General features: G+C 37.2%; 1 protein-coding gene across 3 annotated transcripts in view; it reads right to left on the reverse strand.

Moving 5' to 3' along the window:
• Positions 1-11,632, reverse strand: part of GRXCR1 (glutaredoxin and cysteine rich domain containing 1) — a 326,824-nt gene that overhangs the window by 75,296 nt on the left and 239,896 nt on the right. The gene's annotated exons all lie outside the window — the stretch shown is intronic.

Raw genomic sequence — 11,632 nt, forward strand, 5'->3', positions numbered from 1 at the left:
GCCAGTGAAAACTCAGAGGTTGAGAAAACTGGAACCAGCCTCAGGCAAACCCCTCATCCCTGCCTCTTCTTTAGGCTTCCAGGTTTAACTCTTACATCACTCCGACTCTTATGAATCTCATGGTCCCAACCTCACCTAAATATACTCTTCTCCAGATTCTAAACACTGTATTTAGGGGAAGAAACTGCTGGAGAGCATTGATGGGAAGCTTGGAAGTCAGCGCAGGAAGCTGATACATGTATCTTATGAGCACTGAGTCCTTTAGTTCTATAAGGAAAGTAGGTGCTATCATTATCTTAGCTTTGCAGATGAGGAAACAAAGTAGGTGACAAGCCTAAAGTCAGACAAGTAGCAAGAGATGGATCCAGTATTTGATCTGAGTAAATCACAGAACTCAAATGCTTATATGATCCTATAGGTCACGTCCTGACTTTGACTCCATTTCTACCCCCATCTCATTGAGTAAAAAGAAGTTAGAGGGACAGATATAGGATTTATTAATCCTAAAGTTTCATAAGTTACCAATCATAAAGGAAATCAGTCCTGAATACTCACTGGAAAGACTGATGCTGAAGCTGAAGCTCCAATACTTTGGCCATCTGATGCAAAGAACTGACTCATTGGAAAAGACCCTGATGCTGGGAAAGATTGAAGGCAGGAGGAGAAGGGGATGACAGAGGTTGAGATGGTTGGATGGCATCACCGACTTGATGGACATGAGTTTGAGCAAGCTCCGGGAGTTGGTGATGGACAGGGAAGCCTGGTGTGCTGCAGTCCATGGGGTCGAAAGAGTCAGGCAGTTCAGTTCAGTTCAGTTCAGTCACTCAGTCGTGTCTGTGTTGGACTGAACTCAACTGAATCCTAAACTTTCATAATGTTCTAGGGCTGTTGTATCAAATTACCACAAATGTAGTGGTCTAAAACAACAGAAATGTATTATCTCTAAATTAATTATCCCCAATTCTGGAGGTCAGAAGTCTCAAATAAGTTCCACTGGGCAGAAATCAAGGTCTTGGCAGGACCACCTCCCCTTTAGAGGCTCCAGGGAGGAATGTATTGCCTCATTTTCCCCAGCTTCTAGAGGTCACCTGCATTCCTTGGGTCTCTATCCCTTTTGCCATCTTCAAAGTATAACTGACCCTTGAACAACACAGTTTTGAACTGTGCAAGTCCATTTATACACAGATTTTTTTTCAATAATAAACTCTACTGTACTACACGATCTGATCCGAGGTTGGTTGAATCCTCAGATGCCAAACTGCTAGCATGAAGAAACCCAAGACGGTGAAGGTTGACTGAATTATACAGGATTTTTGGCTGTGTGGAAGGTCAGTGTCCCTAACCTCCATTCTTGTTCAAGGGTCATCTGTATACTATAACAACCTCTGTTTCCAAGGTCACACCTCTTCTCTGATTCCGACCTTCATGACTTTTTCTTACAAGGACTCTTGTGATTACATTGGTCCCATCCAATAATCCAGAATAATATTTCCATCTCAAGATCCCTAGCTAACTACAAAGGCAAAGTCCCTTCTGCTGTAAGGCAACATGTTTGCAAACTCTAGGAATTAGGATGGGGCTTCCCAGGTGGCTCAGTGGTAAAGAATTCTTTACCACTCCTGCCAATGCAGGAGGCGCAGGAGCTGCAGGTCCGATCCCTGGGCTGGGAAGAGCCCCTAGAGAAGGAAATGGCAACCCACTCCAATATTCTTGCCTGGGAAATCCCATGGACAGGGGAGCCTGGTGGGCTATAGTCCATGGGGTCTCAAAGAGTCAGACATGACTGAGCGACCGAGCATTCAGGAATTAGGATAATAACAGCTTTGGGGTCGGGGAGACTATTGTTGAGTTTATGATAGATACATAGGCAGGTAAATAGAGATAGGTTGACTTTAAGGTCACAGATCATAGGTTTAGGAGTAAAAAGACTTCAAGTTACACAATCTTAAAGCAGACAAGAAACTTGGAGATCATCTAGCCCAGCTTGAACAAATGTATGACAGTGTCAAGAATACACTCAAACCTCTAGTAGACTAAATCTTCCTCATTGTACCTATTGGCTTGCTAAAACACAAAATAAGGGTATTTCTAGTAAGACAGGCATGAAACACATTGTTCTTTTAAGACCTCGATACAATCATTTGTGAGCAGGACTTTTCTCCAAGTTGCTACTGAAGAGATGGAAAGAGTTTAAAAACAAGCAAGTGCATTAAAGAAAGATTTGCTCGATCTTTATCAATTCAGTGTGCCTCATTTCTCTTTTCTACTCTTTCCTACCTCTTGCCTTGCACTATGCTTTGCTCAAATTGTCAAACAAGCCTTAGAAATTGCTCTGAAAATCAGATGCTAAGCATGACAAAACAAGGGAGGGGCTTTGTGTTACCTGAAAAGAAAAGCACAAATAAAAATGCTTGAAATTTCTGCATAAAGCCAGAGGTTGAATTTGTTTATGTGTTCCAAAAAGGAACCTAACTAAGTCTTTCAGTTCAACTTCAAAGCAAATAACCATAAGATTTCAAAAGCAAGAAAATGTTGCCTTTTCATCACATTTTCCCCAAATTGTGTTGCTTTAATAAAAGGAACTAAATTGTGAGGCACATGAAGCCTACAGGAGCTGATGTGAAGAATAATACTCAAAACCTTAAAAGTCATAATTTTTTTCAAGTGTATTCTGTACTGTCTGGGATGACCAATGTAATTTTCTAAAGGAAGATAAGCACTTGATATCGATTGCATATTCAAATAAGAAATAAATGCAGGTGTTTTTAAACAAGATTAATCACAGTATTATCAGAAGGAAGAAAATAAAAATATTCTTCACCAGACACTGCTTGCTTTGATATCAGAACTCCTTACTGGAGCTAATTATTAGATTTTGGAAATTTAGTCATTAGAAAAGAGATCTGGCTGAATTATTGAAGGAAATAATGTCTCATTAGGTGGAAGATTTTAATATCAACCATTTTATTCATAATTCAATCAACATTTGCAGCAGAAAAAATATTCATTGATGATTTTTATGCTACAGGCATCATATCAGATGAATAGATTTATTATCACTATAATCCTCACAATACAAATGCAATAGATATTGCTATTTCATTTTCATTGACAAAGTAAATAAGTCACAGAGAGATTGCAAACTTGTTCAAAGCACAAACTCATAAAATTTTTTTCCATTGGCATACATAACATCCATCTTTCCTAGATTTCCTCTTACGTGTCTGGCTATCCATGTTCAGCTAGAGTCACTCTTTCCCTAAGATTTCTCATTCCCATGGACTCTCAGCTTGGACCACCTCCTTCTCTCTGGATGAGCTCATCAAAATTTCAATAACTAATTGAAGGCTGTGAACTCCCAAGGGTGTATCCTCAGCTCAGACTGCACTACAGCACTCCAGACTAGATGTCCAGTTATCAGTAGAACATCTCCATCCAGAGGGACACACCCTTTACACCTTGCATTGAGAATGCCTGAAACTAACATCATTGCCACTAAACCTAGTTAACCAACTGCTGAAAATCTGGGAATGGTCCTGATTTCTCCAGCACTTTCCCTCACCACCCCCATTTTCTGTAAATCAAGTATCAATTCTTTCTATATATGTTTCAAGCCTTTTTCCTTCCCTCTGTCCCCACTTTTACACCTTTTACTTTTTAAAAAGATGTGGAAATTGAGACTCAGAGATACAAAATGACTTTCTCTGGATTATACAGATGTGATGTGGAAAACTAGAATTGACCCATAGCAAGTCTACCTCCCAAATCGATAATGCAGTGGTTTCCACTAATTGGTCACATCTCAGCCCTTTCATCACGGGCTGTGTGTTTTTTTCTTGCATTCAAATGCAAATGCAAACATTTCTATTTGCCCCTTATGCTTCAATCTATGCTTCCTTGTGTCAATTATTAGTGGCATTTTGTCTAACAAGTAGATTGTGAGTAACTTGGAAGCAAAGTTCAGATCTTCAAGTCTTCCATTATTGTCTGCTATTAAAATACAATTGAGAATAGAGAAAGAGTAAAATGGAGAGAGAGCAAGGGAGGGAAAAGGGGAGAAAGGAAGGGAGGGAGGGAAAAAAGGAAGGAGAGAGCAAGATGAACTCTTAAAATTGTTACAGGAGAGAAGATGCATTACCATCACTCCTCAAAGTATGGTCCATAGACCACTTGTATCAGATCTCCTGGGATGCAGTCCTAGCACCATCATCCCTGCCCACAGATTCTAGTGCAGTAGCCCTGCTTGTGCAGTAAGTACCCCAGATGATTCTTATCCAAACTACAGATTGCAAATCCCTGAAACTGGAAGTCTCTCGATGTTCTTGCCATCTTTTTAAACAGCATATTCTATTTGTCCCCATTGAGGGTAAGCAAATATTCTATAGGAAATTTGCCTAATTCTTATGACTGTCAATCAATAAGACTTGTCACCTTATTCTCGTTTTCTTCTTCTTACTGAAAGAAGAGTTCCTAATTAAAACCTCCCACTGAGATGACAGGAAGTCAGGTTCAGGTACCTATGCTGTCCTTTCTTGATTTTGTGAAAGAAATGTGACAGTGAAATCTTATACAAAATCCAAACCCTTGTCAAAGCACTCATTTCATTTTAAATAAACGTCCCTCTCTCCAACTTTATTGTTTGTATGTGCTGCACATTGCATCCAACTTACCAGATTCAGAGTGTTCAAAATTCATGATGTCATCTTTCTTTCTCTTATATTTTGTAGAAATGATTCATTGTTGTTACCATGCCCACGACCAGACAGTTTTCTATTATGATGCCCCAGGCCCACACAAATAATTTTAGCTTGACTCCCTCTTTCACAGAGAGCACAAAAACAAGCTGTGAACTGAAGACTTTGTGAGTGGAAGTTGAAATGATGTGCTCAAGTTGCTGTTTCAATTTAGGAGCTATGCCAAGTTAATAAGGAAAACAAATTTCTGATAGTTTCCTAACCTGACTCATCTATATCACTTTAAAAAGGGAAGAGCAATATTGCCACATACCTTAAGCCTGTTTTGTTTTGTTTTTTGTTTTACTTCTCAATTGTGAGGATAACTTTGTTCTCAAGAATTTACACATTCTCCCCACAGACATGTATTATAAGATGATAGCTCAGTTTTAGGCCCTTCAATCTATTGTCGTTCAAGAGGGACTTGATCTAAGCATTCTAACTAAAGCACACAGCATGCTGTAATGAATGGCTTAGGAATCAGAAGTCCTAGATCTTATTTCCAGTTAGGTCACAACTTGGATATGCAAGTAAAGCAAATGTGAGAACCAAAATGATAATATTAGACAACACAGGGTAGCAGGGATTATGAAAAACTGGATGTTTATGCTCTCTCAAAAACTATTTAAATTAATTTTAAAACACTGTGTTAAGTAAGCCTCTGAAAGTCAAATCCAGCCCACACACTATTTATGATCCCTAAACTAGATAGTTTTTCAAGTACTTTCTACCTCTAACTATATGTGTTTCTGGAATCACAAGTAATGGTAATTGAAACCATCTTATAATCTAGATGATAATAATTGTTAACATTTATCTAGTGCTTACTATACAACAGTCTCTTAGCTAAAGATTTAATTTAAAGTAACTCATTTTAGTCCTTACAACATTGCAACGGGGTAGGTATATAATAATAATACTATTATTATATAGTTATTATATATATTTAATATATTATATAAAGTTATTATAATTATTTAATCTGCTTTTACAAAGGGAAAAATTGAAGCATAGGCAGTTTAAATAACTTGTCCAAGCTAATCCACTGACATTTCTGTATGTATAAGAATTACAATAGTAGCAAACAATAGAGCAAGCCAGGCTTAATCAATTTCATAATTACTTCAATATTTAAGTTATAAACCTTAATCAACAGACTTAACGAAGGATAAAAGTAATACTTGAAAGTTATGAAATATTTCATATGCAACATTATTTAATGTTCTAGTCCATTAAAAATAATAAATGATAAAAGTTATTTTTAATGCCTCTATATTACTGAAATAGCCTTGTGTGCTCAGAGGGACTAATTGTTATTAAAAACTAAAGAGTAAGAATAAGGATAATTTTTTATAAAAAGTCAATTGTCTAAAATGTTGATAATTTTTAAAATTAAAGAAAATATGTTTTATCAGTGTTATATGAAACTTAATATAGTCATAAAATCAGAATAATAAAACTAGAAAAGGTTTATAGAAACCAATGATTACTATTCCTTGACCCAATTATCAGACCATATTATAGCTGCAATATGATCATAGGAATTAACTATTTTAATCCAAAATACCAAATGAGATTGATAACCCTTAAAAGTTAATAGTATTAATTTCTGGTTTCAACTCTAACATGTAGAGTTTGGAAGCTGTTAATTATAACAAGAAAAAATTGTACTAAACTAAAATCAATGACTTTTCTGGGTCCATCATAGATGTAAGGTTGCAAGGCAAACTGCCACCTTGAAACCCGGAGAGACAGATGCATTCAGAGAGACACAGCCGAGCTCCACTTACCTGGAGCTGAAATCCTTGGACACATTTAAATGATAATTTTGATAAACTGTTAGAGGTTGAGTGCGGACTAGCATGACATTGTGAAAAAGCAAGGGGCTGCTCTTTTAGGTGGCCCCTAAAACTTTTGAGTTTTATTTGTAGGAATTCCCACAGATTCTCACAGTAAAGAACGGAGAGAGATGCCCCAGGCTCTGGCAGGAGGAAGAGAAAAGAAACCCCTGTGAAAATGCACTCTAAGACAATTCCTCAGTCGGTGAACGGTGAACGTGGGTTACACAGTGACCTCCTCCCAAAAAGCACAGTGTGGAAGATGGGAGAAAGAGTAATCTGACAAGCACTATCTCAGCCAGGTGATCAAGTTTAGCTTCACCTGTGGTAAGTCAAGCTGATAGCATGTACATTAAATACGATGTGATGAAAATGTCACTTTACCTCTGTGATTTTTTCCCCCAAAACACAGAACTCCAGTCTAATCATGAGAAAAACATCAAATGAATTCCAGTTGAGAGATATTCTTCAATATTCCTTAGCAATACTTCCCCAAACAATCAAGGCCTTCAAAACTAAGGAAAGTCTGAGAAACTAAGTGAAATATGCTATTTAACCTGTGTTCCTAGAACAGAAAAAGGACATTAGGTAAACACTGAGGAAATCTAAATAAACTATGGACATTAATCATCAACAAGTCTACAAATAACAAATGCTGTCAAGCATGCAGAAAAAAAGGAACCCTTACACTGTTAGTGGAAATGTAAATTGGAATAGCCACTGTAGAAAACAACATGGAGATTTCTTAAAAAAATTAAAAATAGGATTATTGATACTATACAGCCCATCAATTCCACTCCTGAGTACGTATCCAGAAAAAATAAAAACACCAATTCAGAAAGTTAAATGCACCCCAGCGTTCACAGCAGCACTATTTACTACAGCCAAGACACGGAAACAACCCAATTGCCCATCAATAGATGAATGGATAAAGAAAATGTAGTATATATTACACAATGGAATATTACTCAGCCATAAAAAAGAATGAAATCCTGCATTTGCAGCAACATGGACAGACCCAGAGAATATTTTGCTTAGTGAAATGTCATACAGAGAATTACAAATATTATATCACCGATACATGAAATCTAAAAACTAACAGATGAATGAAAAACAAAACAGAAAGAGACTCATAGATATAAAAAACAAACATGTGATTACCAAAGAGGAGAAGAAAGGTGAGAAGGAAAAATTAGGGGTATGAGATTAAGATATTCAGTTCAGTTCAGTTCAGTTGCTCCGTCGTGTCCAACTCTTTGCGACCCCATGAACTGCAGCACGCCAGGCCTCCCTGTCCATCACCAACTGCCGGAGTCCACCCAAACCCATGTCCATTGTGTCGGTGATGCCATCCAACCATCTCATCTTCTGTCGTCCCCTTCTCCTCCTGCCCTCAATCCTTCCCAGCATTAGGGTCTTTTCCAATGAGTCAGCTCTTAGCATCAGGTGGCCAAAGTATTGGACTTTCAGCTTCAACATTAGTCCTTCCAATGAACACCCAGGACTGATCTCCTTTAGGATGGACTGGTTGGATCTCCTTGCAGTCCTAGGGACTCTCAAGAGTCTTCTCCAACACCACACTTCAAAAGCATCAATTCTTCGGTGCTCAGCTTTCCTTATAGTCCACCTCTCACATCCATACATGACCACTGGAAAAACCACAGCCTTGACTAGATGGACCTTTGTTGGCAAAGTAATATCTCTGCTTTTTAATATGCTATCTGGGTTGGTCATAACTTTCCTTCCAAGGAGTACGTGTCTTTTAATTTCATGGCTGCAATCACCATCTGCAGTGATTTTGGAGCCCAGATATACATTCTATGTATAAAATAGACAAGTAACAAGCACATATTGTATAGCACAGAGGTTAGAACTATCAATATTATCTTGTAATAATTTTCAATGGAGTATAATCTGTAAAAATACTGAATCACTATGCTGTATACCTGAAATTAATATAATATCAATATATATAGAAATCAACTATATATCAATAAAAACTAAAATGTATCAATATTGGTTTATTAATTATGTCAAATACACCACACTAGTTTTAAGATGTTAGTAACAGGGGAAATTGGGTGTGGGATATTTGGGAACTCTTTATTTTATCCTCATAATGTTTCTATAAATCAAAAATTATTCCAAATTAAACATTTATTAAAAAACAGAGGCTGATACACATGAAAAATCTAACATGAGTAATTAATTAATGTGAAAATATTACTAATTGCTGTAACTCTGATAATTATTCATGAAAATTAGAGAGCTGGATGCTGTTCCCTCATTAAAGGCCAATTTTCACCTTGGTATGTGGTCTTAAATATCAACAGATTCTGGCCTACTGTAACTTTTTATTGAAATGATATCAAAAATAAAATGACAATCCTATTTTCTAATATTTTTATCATTTGACAAAGAAGCACAATCTATCCAAAGAAGGATACTTCTCATCCTGTACATTGCCCTCACCCAAATTAACATAGGCCAGGACTACAAATCCCAGGAGAAAAGTGGGTAAATATCTGATGGAACATTTTCCAAACTGAATTTCATAAAACGACAATTTTTTCTTCATGGGGAGAAAAAGTCGGATGGGAGTTCTTTCATGCAATATTGTATTCTCCCCTTGAAAACCAGTTAATTTAACATAAGAGTTGGGGAAGTCTTAGAGTGAAAAAAAAAACATATTATCCCACTTTGTATGGCCATTGTATAATTTTTCACAAAGCATTTATTAACACAGGAAGGAACACCAGACTTCCAAATAATACAGTGCATTCAGATCATTCAGGAAGAAGAAATTTAATTTAAATAATTTTAAACACCATTCTGTTTTCTCTTTGACAATATTTCATTAGAAAATATTTTTATGAATATGACCATGTCATAAAGTGTGCAAAAGTAGATTCTATTAGCTTGTTCTCTGAAAGCCATGATGCACCTACTCACCAGCGGAATTTAAAAGTCACTGTTTAGGAGATCAGGGTAGCAAAATATTCTGCAGGATGATAAAGTAGACCTTTACTTTCTTCAAATGAGGCTGTTAAGAGTGGCTTATTCTTGACTCTGTATGATTTCAATACCTACAGATCATGAAATTTTTTGCACCTTCTTTTATGTCCCCGGATATATTCTAGTGTCTTCTGGTTATAGTCTGTGGTAACTTGAATAGAATTTGTATCATACTGTTGTGTGAAAATTGTATAAATCTTCATTATTAATATGTTGAATTGGTTCATAGTGCTTTTCAGGTCACTATATCCCTCTACTTTTCAGTCTATTCATTCTATTAATTTTTGAGAGTCTGATACTGATACCCTGACTAAAAATCTTAATTTATCTACTTAAAAAATAATTGTAATATATAGTAGAACTATATGTAACTGTGTTCTGTATTTTTGAAGTCTCCTGTAATTGTACCATATTTTCATAATTTAAAAACTAAGAAAGAAGAAAAAAAAAGAGTGGCTGATTCTTAAGAGTGATTAATACAAGGCTTGCTCAATGTACGAAGCAGGAGGATCTGTATGAGACACTAGTTTGAGCTGTTACATATGCGATTCTTATTCTGCAAAGTTTGCTCACACATCAGCTCTAATACAAACAGGTATGTGAAAATATTTTGTATACAACAAAGAGAAGTCAAGTAAACACTCTACCGAGTGATAGAGCAAGTGACTAGGAATATGTGTAGTGTCTGTTTGCTAAGATAGAGAAAAAATTTGTTCTGCTTCAGGCAACCCCCAAATCCTCACTCCAAGAGATTAACATACTCAAGAAATTATATGAACTTTGTGAAAAGAAGTGCTAATCCATGTGTTTAGACATAAAAAACAGACTCTGTGGGTGTTTGTATGTGTGTGGGTGTGTGCGGTGCAGAGGCAGGGTGTTAAATTGAATTACCATTTATTTCATGATAAAATTGTCCAGTGTATCTTGTCTGCCCTTTTTCATTGCTTGTTTATCAGTAAAATATCACTTAGGATATATAAATGGTGTGGGTAATTTTATGTATCCATGATGTCATATCATACATATATAACATACATGTATGACATGTATAAAACAGCATAAAACTGTTTTAGCATTCCAGTTAATGCTCATAACTTTGCTTTATCAAATACTACTAAACGAAGAGGCCTCCTTAAGGATTCCATAACTGATCTGCTCCTTTCCAATTTAGAACTGCCTCCCTCACTTGAATATTTAAAATAATAATAATTAAAAATTAATTTTTAAACTTCAATGTTAAACCTGAAGCAGAGTCCCCATTTCTTCGGCTCCATTTGGCTATATCTCTCCTTGCTTTTGGCTCACTTGGAAGAAAGAGGTAGAGGCAGCAAGTGGTCAGCTTTTTTACTTTCTTTTTTCCCTCTACAGAGCACTGACTCCTCATTCTTGTAGGTAAGAGGAGGGCGGCCCTCTTACCTCACTGTGTCAGCATGCTGTCTTCCCCATGGTGGGTCACGGCAGTTTCTCTAGCTTCATGACCATGGACAGATGGGCGTGGTGCTGACTGGAATAGGCAATGCAACACCTCTTAACTTTGGCAGTCCTTTGGGAGGTGTGACCATCCTTCTAGCTGATGCCCAGCTCAGGATTTCAGGCAACATCCCTCTGATTCATGTGCTCCTTGTTCATAAAGCCCTGGTTCCAAAAAGACTGCAGCCTCCACTATCATTGGCCAGGTGTATGTGGAAGGTGGCACTTCCAGACCAACTTAAACTGAGAGCAAGACACGGGATGTGTCCCGGCTTCCTCTCTGCTCAGTAATTTCTCACCACGCCATCTCTCCCTAATTCTCTTTCCTCTGTGTTCCTATGCACTTTGGAAAGTTATAAAGCTCTCTCAGGAAGCACATGTCCACTGGTTGAGTAAAGTGGTCATCTCTCCTTCTTTGAGGCTCCCTAGAATCATAGACGATTCTCTCATCACTGACCTTCCTTAGCTTAGTAAAGAGCAAACATGGGTCTCCTTTTTTCTCTCTCCACCTCAAGAGGTAGGATAGCAGTCAATGGAGGAGGAGGTTATCCCAGCGAACCTTCTGAGAGGTAGGCA

The sequence above is a fragment of the Giraffa tippelskirchi genome, chromosome 1 (assembly GCF_054371585.1).
Source record: "Giraffa tippelskirchi isolate mGirTip1 chromosome 1, T2T-mGirTip1v1.2.pri, whole genome shotgun sequence".
Lineage (NCBI taxonomy): Eukaryota > Metazoa > Chordata > Mammalia > Artiodactyla > Giraffidae > Giraffa > Giraffa tippelskirchi.